Source organism: Ceratotherium simum, chromosome 11, assembly GCF_057802395.1.
Source record: "Ceratotherium simum simum isolate JZ-2026a chromosome 11, ASM5780239v1, whole genome shotgun sequence".
Lineage (NCBI taxonomy): Eukaryota > Metazoa > Chordata > Mammalia > Perissodactyla > Rhinocerotidae > Ceratotherium > Ceratotherium simum.
The window spans coordinates 35780250-35794416 of record NC_141910.1 but is presented as its reverse complement, the minus strand read 5'-3'; the positions used below and the strand labels follow the sequence as shown (position 1 = coordinate 35794416).

Sequence of the window (14167 nt, the reverse complement as noted above, 5' to 3'; positions counted from 1 at the left end):
AATATGGAACACAAGAGAAGACACTTCTCTTTTGTTTATTTTCCATGTAGGGAAGCTCTTTGGGGGAGGAGGTTAGAATATGTGTGTATCTCCTAAATAGTTGTTGATATAAGTAAAAGTTAACCATGACTCTAAATACTGTTTTGTTCCAAATTCTTGTTGGTTGAGAACATTTAGGGTTTAAGTGATCTATATCCTCAGGTCTTTAACAATTTTAAACAGTAATTTATATATAAAGTGGGAATAGTTTCTGAAATAGTTGAAAATATGCTTATATGAATATGAATTTGAAAGCAAAATTTATGAAATGGTAAAGTTTTGTGTGTGCTAAAAGTGTTTATAGAACAGATTTAATATGATGGGGCCATTGAATGTAGTGTTTTTATTTATTTATTTATTTTTTTCCCCCAAAGCCCCAGTAGATAGTTGTATGTCATAGCTGCACATCCTTCCAGTTGCTGTATGTGGGACGCGGCCTCAGCATGGCCGGAGAAGCAGTGCGTCGGTGCGCGCCTGGGATCCAAACCCCGGCCGCCAGCAGCAGAGTGCGCGCACTGAACCGCTAAGCCACGGGGCCGGCCCTGAATGTAGTGTTTTTAAATTATGTTACTTTAAAAAAAATATTTTGAAATTTTTCCACATTAAATTTACTGTTGAAAATGAACATGCAGGGCCGCCTCATGGCTTAGCGGTTAAGAGTGCGCGCTCCGCTGCTGGCGGCCCCGGTTCAGATCCCGGGCGTGCACCAACGCACCGTTTCTCCGGCCATGCTGAGGCCGCGTCCCACATACAGCAACTAGAAGGACGTGCAACTATGACATACAACTATCTACTGGGGCTTTGGGGGAAAAATAAATAAATAGATATAATTAAAAAAAAAAAAAAGAAAAGAAAATGAACATGCATGGGCCTGCCCCGTAGCTTAGCGGTTAGGTGCGCGCGCTCCGCTGCTGGTGGCCCAGGTTCGGATCCCGGGCGCGTACCGATGCACCGCTTCTCCAGCCACGCTGAGGCTGCGTCCCACATACAGCAACTAGAAGGATGTGCAGCAGTGACATACAACTATCTACTGGGGCTTTGGCGGGGGGCTGGGGGTGGGTATGAACATGCAGGGAATATGTGCTCACATTATTCATATTAAGGTAATAGTTTGGTTTGCTAATTGTTAGATTCTTTGCATTCTTTTTTTCTTTTAAATTTTTTTGTGAGGAAGATCAGCCCTGAGCCAGCATCCATGCTAATCCTCCTCTTTTTGCTGAGGAAGACCAGCTCTGAGCTAACATCTATTGCCAATCCTCGTCCTTTTTCTCCCAAAGCCCCAGCAGATAGTTGTACGTCATGGTTGCACATCCTTCTAGTTGCTGTATGTGGGACGTGGCCTCAGCATGGCCGGAGAAGCGGTGTGTCGGTGTGCGCCCGGGATCTGAACCCAGGCCGCCAGTAGCGGAGCGCACGCACTTAACCGCTAAGCCACGGGGCCGGCCCCTCTTTGCGTTCTTTAATGACAGGATTTGTTTGAGTTAACATTTGTCTTATGTGATGTTGATTTATTTTGTTTTTACTGGATCATTAACTGAGGCTTAAGGAAGTTAAATCCCATTTACTCTGTGCTCTTTGGATTTTAGAAGTACATGAGTATGTGTTTGTATAGGTATAAATGCTTCACTTTCTGGTAATATTTTGTTAGTGATTGGGCAATCTTTTCCATTTACTTGTAGGTTAAGCAACCAAAAAATTTGCATCGTTCTCCCCTTGGTTAGGAAAACTCGTATTTTAGCTATTGTTCCCTCTGTAATGTTGCTATTAATGGAGTGATTTTAGGTGCACAACTTTTAGGTCAGTGGGAGGCAGAAATACTATTCAGAGACATCTGGACACCAAGACCATCACCACTCCCCGGCAGCTGAGGATGTGGTCTTATCAGTGATTGGGCAGAGTTGGATATTTGTAAACATTCCTTTAAATGAAAGCATAGAAGTGTAGTTCTTGATGGTTAACAAAAACTCTCACCAAAATAGGGAGGGACAGCAGGAATTGTCACTACAGGTGTACACACTTGAACCCAGAGGCCAGGCAAAGCTTTGCTGAAATTCTATAGTTGATTTTGCCCTTTATGGCAACCCTTATTCTTCTAACTTGCTATCTCTGCAATGTTATAAACCAATGTTACTGCAATAAACAAAAAATTAAAAAAAAAACAAACAAACAAAAAAAAAAAACTTGCTATCTCCTTGCCCCTTAATATTGTGGGTTTCAAACTTAAGCATATATCAGAATCACTTGGTGGGCTCCATCCCTGAAATCAGATTCTTTAGGTCTGGGGTGGGGCTGGAGAATCTGTATTTCTAACATGTACCCAAATGATGCTACTTGTCTTGAAATCTACTCATTTAATAGGGTAGGAGTGTAGTCGTCTCTCACAGTGAGAAAGACTGATTTCTTTCCAACAGTTTGTAGGCTGCCTGAAATGCTGCACTCTTGGGCAATCATTGGACAATATTTGGACAAAAATTGATTTGTATAGTTGAGAATGTTTAAGAGTTTCTTAAAATTTGTAGCTCCTCCATCAATGTACAGATCCTCTATCAAAGATCCTTCTGCAGCTATCTGGGCCATCACCTTCCTACATTCACACCTGCCCAAAAGATGCCCAATGTTCTGCCTTTTAGGACCACCCTCTTCCTCTCCTCCTCTCCTACTTTTGGACAATAAAAGCTGTCTTCCTATAATAAACAGTTTATTTTCATTATACACAGGATATTAGCTGCTACTATGATAATTACTAAAGGCAGCAGGATGATAAAATCTTGGATACTTTTACTTTATATTATGCCTTTTCATTTCCTTTCTTCCTTTCCCTCCCTCCCTCCCTTTCTATCATGCAATACTTTGACTGTATAGATCCAACCCTTGGGTTTTTTTTCTGTTTGACAGCAAATAAACCAAAACATTTCCTCACAAATGATGATGTACCATTAATGATTTAATGGGCTCTTGTTTGTGGTTTTCATTTAATGTGCTAATGGGTAGTTTTTCAAAATGATATTTAAAATACCAGAATATAAATTTTTAAGTGTTTTTCTTTATTTGATGCTTTTCTACTTATGTAACAGTATTAGAGCAAGTGAAACAAAATGATACAAAGAAGTATAGAGGCAAAGGTGACCGTCCTCAATAGTTCTCCTTCCTTTTTTTCAGATAAACAATGTTAACAGCCTGTTATGCTTCCTCCAGTTCCACTACACTAACTTACCCTGGGTTAAGGAATATTTACTGTGACTGTAAAATAGTAGTAAGTGTTAATTCTTGAATGATGCTATGGGATTAGCATGTTGTAAGAGATTTTAGAAGTGTCTGGTAAGAGTGTGGATTTTGGGAAGATAAACAGTGCAATTATATTGATATAGACTGGAAAAGAAGAGGTCATTTGTCTTAATTTCATTGGTGTCACTTTAGATATGACAAGCCCTGATTTCTTAATCTGAAAGTAGAACCTTACGTAGTTAACTTTAGGGGAGGAGAAACTTTTCTTCTACTCTTCTAGGTTTGGTGTTTGGAGGCCTGCAAATAAAACTGACAAAAAACAGATTAGCAAGAGAACAGATTTTTGAGGTCACAGAAATATGTGACTCAAAGAGGTTGTTAGAGTTTAAGGCTTACATACTATTTTAGTAGAGGAAGGGGAGGGAGAGAAAGGGCACTTAAGGGAAAGCAAATAACTTTTAGTAAGATAAATGAGCCCTTTGGAGAATAGGTGGGGGAGATATAGTTTTATCTTCCTTGGTTTTGAAACTCCCTGGGAGGGGATTTATGACAATTGAATTCTTTTGGGAGGCTCTGCTTTTAGGCAGATTAGGGAGTTCAGAAAAACAAAGTCTGTTCTCAAATGCTTTCATCTTGAAATAATTTGTATTCCACAGTGGCATATTCTGGACCCCTTCAATGTTAAGTACTATGCCAATAAGACATGAGTTGTAGGTTTCCTTTATTTTTTCCCTTCTGAATAGACCATTTGAGATTAAACTTAATATCAGTTAGGACTTTATTTTGCAGGTAACCTAAAACTCGGTACACCATGGCTCATGAAATTAAAAGTCTTAGAGATACAGCTCATTCATGCCGTCCAAAGGACCTAATTTCTTGATCTCTTCTATATTTCTTCTCTCTTTTGTGATTTTAATTTCAGCCTAAGGCCAGTTCCTCTTTTGGCCCTAGGATGGCCAACTACCAGTAGCAATTCATGCAACATTCTAAGAAGAATCCTGCAGTTTGCCGAGACCATTTAAGCAGTGATTGTGGCCAGGGAAATAGAATGTGATAACTGGCCTAAGATAACCAGGGGCAGGTTATTCCTGTAGTTGGAAGTACAGTAACAGCACTGCTGGGAAGCGGGAAGGAGGAGGGAAGAGAATAACTGTTGTATAGATCACCAGATACTGTCCTGTAACTACAGGCGTTCATGCTTTATAGTAGGATAACTGTCTTCTAAACAAATCAGATTCCTGGTTAAAACCTGTTCTAGATTCTCTAGGGAGTTGACCTAGTATAATATCTTCTTTATTCTCAGTTACAAACCTTTAAACTTGTCTCAGGTTATAAGAATTCAGCCCTTCACTTTCATTGTAGATATTTGTAATGAATTGAGGCATTTAAATTACATGACTCAGAACCACTTTGAGAAAATCTCAAGAGGCTATCAGTTGTTCGTATGATTTCTGAAAGCCTCACTCATGTTTTCCAGCTGTGCACTGTGTGATGAAGGGAGCAGTCATTGACATGAGTGGTTGTGTTAATTTTCTTTTTTTCCCTAGGCTTAGCTTTGCAATTAATGCTTCAGGTGTTTTTGTGACTGCTTTCCATAAATCTTTTAGAAAGATTTTCTATTTTTGAAGTAAGTGTAGATCAAAACCATATACCAAATGTAAATGTAGATCAAAACCAAAAAAAGGCAATGATTTTTCACAGAAAAGTAAGCAATTTCAGTTAGATTGGGTGATTCAGTGAGATGTATTAAATTTTTAAATCTTTCTATATAGTATTGATCAATACAATGACTACTTTATCATATAATATTAGTTTTCACATATAGTTATTATTGATATTTCATCTATTATTAGAAAAGTAATAATGTTAGATAAGTTTTATTGAAAATACTGGGAAAGAAAAAATTAAAATAATTTTTATAAAGCCACAATTGCACAATCCTGATACAACTATATCATTATTGTATGAGTATACGTAAGTTGTAAAGATAGTGTATATAAATGCTGTAAAATTTTTGTTCTTGGAAACGAAAAAGAAATACAAAAAAGAGGAAGTATTCATATTCTCCCGACTAGAATTATTAACTCTCAAAACATGTCAACATTTTTGCTTATAGTTATACTTCAAAAACAAAACACTCTTGTTGTAAAACTGATACCTATACAAAGCATTCAAACAAGGCAGAAAGGTAGAGAGATGAAAGTTTAAAATGTCCCCCACATCTGCCACCCAGAGATAACTGTATTAACGTTTAGTCTTATCACCGAACCAGGTTCATTTTGTGTCACACGGCCAATCATCGCGATGACAGGTTTGCAACAGAGAAAGGGTCTATTCACAAGGCAGCCAAGCGGGGAGATGGGAGAACAAATCTCAAATCTGCCTCCCCAAAAATGGGGATTAGGGACCTTTATGGGATAAGGGGGCAGGGTGGTCTGAAGTGTGGGGATAGATGATTGGAGGAGAGAAGAAGTGAGGTAATCAAGGATCTGGGCAAGCGTAGTCAAGCTTCATGGCTCTTCATTGGACGCATGTTCACAAAATGATGGCATTACCATGATCTCAGGGTGGAGTTTTTGGTTCCCTGATGTCAGGAGTTCATCTGTGGGACACCTGCACAGGCCCAGTTGGTGGGTTGGTGGTCTCAACCAGCCTGAACTGGGCAGGGGTAGACTTTTAGTTCCTGAAAAACAGCTCAGGCATCGTTACCATGGTGACCCAAGTGTCAAGGATGTTATCTGTGAGGAACCTAGTGGGAGTTGGATAATATATTACCTGAGCAGCAGAGCTACCGATGGGTGTGTGAGCAACTAAAAGCTACATAACTACATAAAAACTTTAGTTACTAGCTGCCTAATCATAAATGGCCAACTGTCCACCAGTTTCAGTCTGCTGTCTAGTATGGGCAGTATTGAGGGTTTTGAAGACAGGTGTTGAAATTTTGTGTTTTGTCCCTTAAAGTATTGTCCCACTCAAAATGCCACTAGTGCCCCCATTGAGAGACAGCTAATGATCTTTTTGTGGTTATATACAGACAGATGATAAATTAGAGAAAGGAGCTCCTACTGTAGATGTTACTTTTATTTTATTTTATTTTTGCTGAGGAAGATTCGCCCTGAGTTAACATCCGTGCCAGTCTTCCTCTATTTTTTAGTACGTGGGCCACCAGCACGACATGGCTGCTAACAGTGGTAAAGGTCTGTGCCCGGGAACCAAACCGGGGCTGCTGAAGCCAAGTGTGCTGAACGTAACCACTAGGCCACTGGGGCTGGCCCTAGATGTTACTTTTAAAAGGATTCAACTTAGTGTTTTTCAGTGTAACAGAAAAAAAATTATGGAAGGGACAGTTGAACTTCAAATGAATGATTTTTCACCACAAGAGAGGGAAAATAATCTAAAAAGAGAGGTTAAAGAAACGAAATTAGAAAAATGTGAAGCTATTGGAGATTTCTTTGAATGACATGTTTCAATTTTGGACGGTATTAATTCCCTGCTGTGAAAGTTGAGCACTTACCACTCTTCTATGTGCTTCTACCTCTCCTCATACCTCTTGGTTATTATTAATAGTTATATTTTTATATTGTCCAGGTCTAAAATATGCACAGTATGTCTGTAGCCTTAATTTCAGTTTCCAGGGTTGTGTAATGTTCGTGTTTGTATGTAAATGCATTAAGTGCTTACCATCAGTCTTTTTACCACGGCTTCTTCATTCCTGGGTTTAAAGTTTTTGATTTCACTTTTATTTGGCTGGATTTGTTTTTCAGGTGTTTTGGGTGTTTTTTTAAAGAAAGGTTGATAGATATTATAGTCCTTGAATTATTTTCATGCTTGATAAGCATATCTGTCTTTTAGCTTTATTCTCAAACAAATCTTGATTATTAAATTTGCACCTTTCCTAAACTCTGAGGGTGATACACTACTATCTTCTGACATTCAGTATTAATGAAATGTCTGTTACCACTTTGATTTACCACTACCCTCCTCCCCACCCTACATTCCAGGTGATTTCCTTTTTCTGCCTGGATGCCTGAAGAATTCTTCATTCTTGTTCTCTTTCCTTCGCTCCTTTGCCCTCTCCCTTATCTTTCCTGCTTTCACCTTCCCCCTTTCCTCTGTCTGGCCCCCTGAGCCATTACCCCTTCTTCCCTCCCCTCTTTCCACCCTTTTTCCTTCCTTCCCCCTTCTTTCTTTCTACCTGCATCCTTTTTCCCATTAGTTTTTCCACCTCCTTTTCTTCCTTTTGGTGTATTTAAAAGTTTTAAAATTAATTATAACATAATTGTCATACAATTACCAATATAATCAACACTTGTATACTCACCACAAAGTCCTGTTTGCACACATCCCTCCACAGAAATACGTGCTGTCCTGAAGTTGGTGTTTGTTATTTTAATGCGTTTCATTACCGTAATAAGTACTATTTTCTATTTCTTTTTTATTTTTATTTATTTATTTGTTTTAATTTTATTTATTTGTTTATTTTTTTCCCCCAAAGCCCCAGTAGATAGTTGTATGTCATAGCTGCACCTCCTTCTAGTTGCTGTATGTGGGACGCAGCCTCAGCGTGGCTGGAGAAGTGGTGCATCGGTGTGCACCCAGGATCCGAACCCGGGCCGCCAGCAGCGTAGCGTGTGCTCCTAACCACTAAGCCACGGGGCCAGCCCTATTTTTTATTTCTAAGCTTTATAAATAATATTGTGGTATCAGTATTTTGATTGAAATTGCATTTAACATATGGATTAACTTAGGGGAGAATTGACATTATTACAACATTGAGTCTTTCTATTCATGAACATTATTTGTATCTTTCCTTATTTTTTTCCTTTCCAATGATTATCATTTTTTAATTGAGATGAATTTTACATAAAATCAACCATTTTAAAATGTACTATTCACTGGCATTTAGTACGTTCTCACTGTTGTACAACTACCACCGCTATCTAGTTCCAAAATATTTTCATTGCCATCAGAAGAAAACACATACCCATTAGTAGTCACTCCCTTTGCTCTTTTTCCCCGGATGCTGGTGACCACTAATCTACTTTTTGTCTCTATGGACTTGCCAATTCTGGACATTTCTTATAAATGGAATCATATAATGTGTGGCCTTTTGTGACTGGCTTCTTTGACTTAGCATAACGTGTTCAAGGTTCATCCGCATTGTACCATTATCAGTGCTTCATTCCCTTTTATGGCTCAGTAATAATACGATTGTATGGGTGTACCACCTTTGGTTTATCTATTTCCTTGTTGTTGGACTTTTAGGTGGTTTCTGTCTTTTGGCTATTAGAATAGTGCTCCTATGAACAGTCACGTAAAAGTGTTTGACTACCTGTTTTCAGTTCTTTTAGGTATATACCTAGGAGTAGAATTGCTGGGTCATGTGGTAATTTTATGTATAACTTTGAGAAATCACTAAACTGTTTTTCAAAGTGGCTGCACCATTTAACATTCCCGCCAGCAAAATAGGAGGATTCCAATTTCTCCACATTGTTGCTAGTACTTGTTATTTTATGGTTTTTCTTTTAGTAGCCATCTTAGTGGATGTGGAGTGGTATTTCATTGTGGTTTTGATTTGCATTTCCCTGGTGGCTAATGACGCTGAGCATCTTTTCATGTTTGTTGACCATTTGTATATCTTTGGAGAAATGTCTGTTTAGATCCTTTGCTCATTTTTAAATTGGGTTGCTTGTCTTTTTGTTGTTGAGTTGTAAGAGTTCTGTATGTATATTCTGGATACTGGACCCTGTTTCTGGGAATTATGTATTTCTTTCTGGGTTTTTCAATTGCCAAAAGTTGTTCCTAGTGGTTACTTATTATTTTTAAAAGCACTGCTGCATTTGCAGATAAACTCCCTGTTTATTTTTAATGTAATTTGTTTGTGCCTCCCACAACACTTCTTCCTGTCCATAGTTTGTTTTTTAGAGAATCAACTTGTGACTTTTTAAATCCTCTTTTGTATCTTTGCTTTCTATTTCAATAATTTCAGTTCATATATATATAATTTTTTTTAAAATCTGTTTTTGGTCTTTTTTCAACCTCTTTAGTTGAGTGTTCACTATTTTTCCAGCCTTTTCTTTTTCAGTAAGCATTTAAGATTATACTTTTCCTTCTGTGTGTTGCTTTAGCTGAATCCATCCCATACATTTTGAGAGGTACAGTTTCTTTATTTTATTCATTTGTTCTTCACTTTGTCATTTGTTTAGGAATAATTTTTTAAATTTCCAAGCTTGGTATGTGTTAGTTTAATAGACGTTCTCCATATGCTTGAGGATCACGTGTGCTCCCTAATGTCCATTAGATAAAGCTTTAGTTGTTTTGTTCACTTTGTATGCTTGCTAATTTTTGATCTCCTGAGTAACTGAGAGAAATGTGAATTTCTCCATGTAGTTCCATCCATTTTTGCTTCATGTGCATTGAATCTTCGTCATTCTTTAGTGCCAGTATCTTAGCAATGCTTTTTTCCTTAGATTTATTTATCTGATAGTAAGAGAGTTGTGCCAGAGTCCTTTTTAGTTTTTTACATGGTATATCTTTTTCCATCCTTTGTGAGTCTTTATGGTTTAGGTAAAAAAGCTTATAGCTGGATTTTACTTATTTTTAAATTTGATCTCCTTTTTTTTAAGTGGCAATTTGGTTTTATTTCTATCAGATTGTTTTGAGATTCCTATTCTTTTTGGTTTCTCTTACCCATTCTGTCTTTCTTACTTTTATATTGATTTTGCCTTTCTCTCTGCCCATCCCCCATCCTATCACACATGTGGTAGTTTGGAAATTTTTCAGAAATTAAAAAAAAAAATGTAGGGGCCGGCCCGGTGGCGCAAGCGGTTAAGTGCGCGCGCTCCGCTGAGGCGGCCCGGGGTTTGCTGGTTCGGATCCCGGGCGCGCACCGACGCACTGCCTGGCAAGCCATGCTGTGGTGACGTCCCATATAAAGTGGAGGAAGATGGGCACAGTTGTTAGCCCAGGGCCGTCTTCCTCAGCAAAAAAAGAGGAGGATTGGCGGATGTTAGCACAGGGCTGATCTCCTCACAAAAAAAAAAAAAAAAAAGTATATACTTTAACTCATCAAAGTCAAAAGCCTATCAGTATCTTCTCACTTATCCCCAAAAAATACTAGGGTCTTAGGATACCTAAGATCAGATTACATTTCCTCATTATTGGCTGGTATTGTAGTTCTTTTTTACTCATCAGATTTCCATTCTGTACAGTCAGTGTTAAAGTTTAGATTTGCCCACATGCTTACCGGTTTCTTTGCTATTCATTCCTTCTTCCTGGATATTCTTTATTCATTCCTTCTTCCTGGATATTCTTTAGGAGTTCCTTTATTTTGGGCGTCTGTTAGTCAGGTTTTGTTTGAAAATGTCTGTATTTCCCCCTTGTTCTTGAGGGGTGTTTCCTCTGGGTGTACAGTTCCAGGTTGACGGTGTTCCTTGGTGTCTGTGAGATTGTGTTGTGCTGACCTTTGGCTTGCATTATTATCGATGTGTAGAAGTTCTGGTTCCAGATATTGATTCCTTCTATTTCTCTGTGTCCAAAAATGGGTTTCTTTTTATTTTTCCTATTTGGATTTGCTATGTTTTCTTAACTGGAGAATTTATGTCTTTAATTGGTTCTGAAAAATTATCAATCATTATCTTTTTGACTGTTGTGTTCCTTCGTTCTCTTTTTCTAGAACTGTGATTGGACGTATGTTAGACTTTTGCATTCTTTTTCTGCCATTTGTCTCTGCTGCTCTCTGTGATTACTTCATATGTTCTAATTCACTGAGCATCTCTTCAGCTGTAATATGTTATTTAGCCAGTCCATCGGGGTTTTTTTCCACCAATTATATTTTTCATTTATAAAAGTTACTTGGTTCATTTCTAACTCTGCCTAGTCTTTTTTCTGAAGTAGTATTCGTTCTTTGCTCATGTGTTCCATTCCATATTATATATCTTGAAACATTTTAAATATACTTAATATTCCATATCTAAAATTTCTTGGGTTTAAAGCTGCTCCTTGTTTGTGCTGTCTTTGTTGTTGTTGTTGACTCTTACTCTTGGCGGCTTGCTTCCTTATCTGTTACATGTGTTTAGATTATGAATTCTTGTTTAGCTATGCAAATCATACATCCCCCCAGATAAAATTTGCTTTTGCTTTTGCCGTATACCTCACAATGTAATTTACCTAGGAACACTTTTAAGTTAATTTGTCAGCCTGGAGCTTTCTAGATTTGTTAGGGCAAAGATTTAGCTGCTAAAAAAGAAACCCCAAATAAATAACAGTGGCTTAAACAAGAAGAGAGGTTTAATTTTCTGTCATAACAGTGTGGGCATAGCAGCACAGAGCTGGCAGGGCAGCCTCGCCGTCTCTGCCGCCTGGCTCCTCCCTTGCTGCTCCAGCACCTTGGGGTGTGGCCTTCATCTTCAAGGCCTGCTACCTTACCTTCATCCCAATCAACGGGAGAGGACAACAGGGGAAATGGAGCACACTTTCGGGAAATGGTACACATCATTTCTGCTCACATTCTGTGGGCCAGAATTTAGTCATATGCCCACACCTAGGTGCAAGGGAAGTTGGAAAATGTATTCTTTGTTCTTAGTAGTTATGTGTCCTACGAAAAATTGTCAGTTCTGTCGGTGTAGAAGGAGAGAGTGATGGAAATGGCCAACAACCAGCAGCCTCTTTCACTGCCAACACAAATAGCAGACATTTGAAATCCAAACCCCAGTGAAGGCGGGCTTTTAGTCACATATTGTCAAAGAGGAGATTTTGCCCCTACCTTCTCTTTCCCAGGGCCTAGGCTGATAGAGGCAGGTTTCCCTGTTGTTGCCATTTATCACGAGGTAGGTTTTTAAAATGGTCCCCCTGGCCTGGCTTTATGCTGGGCACTTTACAGGAACTCAGACCTCTGGTTTTCTGTAACTCACCTATACGTTTATTTGAAAAAATGCTTATATTTTATCTGATACTTCTAGAGTAGTGGAGTTTTTTTTTTTTTTTTAAAGATGTCTAGTATCGTCCATATTTATTTTCCCCTCTCTAGTTACTTTTATCTCTATCTCTCATGTGAATTCTCTATGATTATATTAATTTTTCTGCTATGTCAATACAGGCAATTTGATTCAACAGTATCTCTTTTCTTTGCTATGTTGTATTTATTTGTATTTTAATGCTATCATTAGAATCTAACTTCCTTTCCTCGTTCTTTTTATCTCATTTCTTGATTTCATCATCCTATGTTGGAGTTCCAAGCCTGAGTTTATTTTGTTCTGTCTCCTATATGTAGTTGCGTGTAATGGTGTGTGTGTTTCTGGTGCTGGGTGGGTGATATTGTTGGAAAGATAACTATTAGAGGTCATGTGTGGTATTTGTTAGAATACCTCAGTTCTGGGTTAGGATACTTCCTTGGGTGGTATATTTTATTATCTCAGATTATTTGGGAGGAGTGATGCATTGCTGAAGGATACCCAATTTGGTGTGTGGCCCTTAGAGTATATATTTTAGTAAGTTGGAGCCCAGTTGCTCACTTTCCCTTGTTTCACTTGGGTCTCCCCAGCAGCGCTTTCGAAACAGTATTCTCCCATCCAAGGAAGGAAAATCTAATGATACCCATTCATCTTTCTTCTCTCCAGATTTGGGATTATTAGTGAGAATTCTCAGGGTTTGTTGGCTCACTAGTGGGTTTCTGGAAGGTGGGGTGAGGATAGGAACTTGGCCTGGGTCTGCCTCACTTCTCTTAAGTTCATCGGAAGAAGCAAGTTCTGTAGCAGTGTTGATCCACCATTGTAGCGTTATTTTTACCCCTGGAATAATTGTAAGTCTTGGTCCTTGTTTCTAGATCATCTTCGTTGTCTGTTTAAATAACTGTATTATTCCGTTGATGTACCATTGTGGTTTTGCTGTAACAGATAAATCTGCAGAGATTTTATTCATTGCTGTGTTGCTTTGCTTCTGTTGCATTATTTCCTTAGATTGAATTCCTCGGAGTAGAATTGCTGTGTCAAAGAGTATAACAAATATCTGAGTCTTATTGCATATTGCTTTTTACTTTTTTAAAGGTTATAACAACTTAGATCCTCACCAGAAATGAATGAGTGTACTAATTTCACTGTAGCCTGATGAGTATTTGGTGATGGGTTTTTTTTCTTTAAAAAAAAAATAGCTGTAGAATAATATCTTAAGGTTGCTTAAATATTCATATCTTTTATTGTTATGGAGCTTTAGCATTTTCTAATGGGTTAGTTTACTACTTATTTTCTCATCTGTGAGTTGTATGGTTTTATACTTGCCCATTTAATGACTTTGATGTTTTTCTCATATATGCAAACAAGTGCCTTTATAAAAGAAAATATTACCTTTATATTTTTACATTTTGCAAAGCTAGTTTTACAAATTTTTCATGTTTTTAAAAATTAGGTTTATTCAAAAATTTAAATTTTAATACATAATTATATCTCTTATTTTGTTGGTTTAAGTTGAGAAAGTTGATAAATTTTTTTTTTGCTAGCTTTCTATAATTTTATTTTAATTCCTTATTTTTATGGTGTTCACTTGGTATGTGAAGAATGTGTGGGTAGCAATTGGGAGGAATTTATATCAATCCCACTTATTGAATTTTTAAAAATCGCCTTGTTTTAGAAAACTCATATTACACTTTTGTATATAATTCTTTTTAATAGTTCTTAATGTCTATGAGGATAAGCTTCATTCTTTTTAAAAAATATTCTTTTGCGGCTGGCCCGGTGGCATAGTGGTTAAGTTTGTGTGCTCTGCTCTGGTGGCCTGGGGTTCACGGGTTTGGACCCTGAGCACAGACCTACACACCACTCATCAAGCCATGCTGTGGTGGCGTCCCACTTACAAAATAGAGGAAGATTGGCACACGTGTTAGCTCAGGGCCAATGTTGCTCACACACAC

At 37.9% G+C, this 14167-nt stretch overlaps 1 protein-coding gene across 1 annotated transcript in view; it reads left to right on the top strand.

Annotated features, from left to right (window-relative positions):
* Positions 1–14167, top strand: part of MSH2 (mutS homolog 2) — a 74007-nt gene that overhangs the window by 43815 nt on the left and 16025 nt on the right. The gene's annotated exons all lie outside the window — the stretch shown is intronic.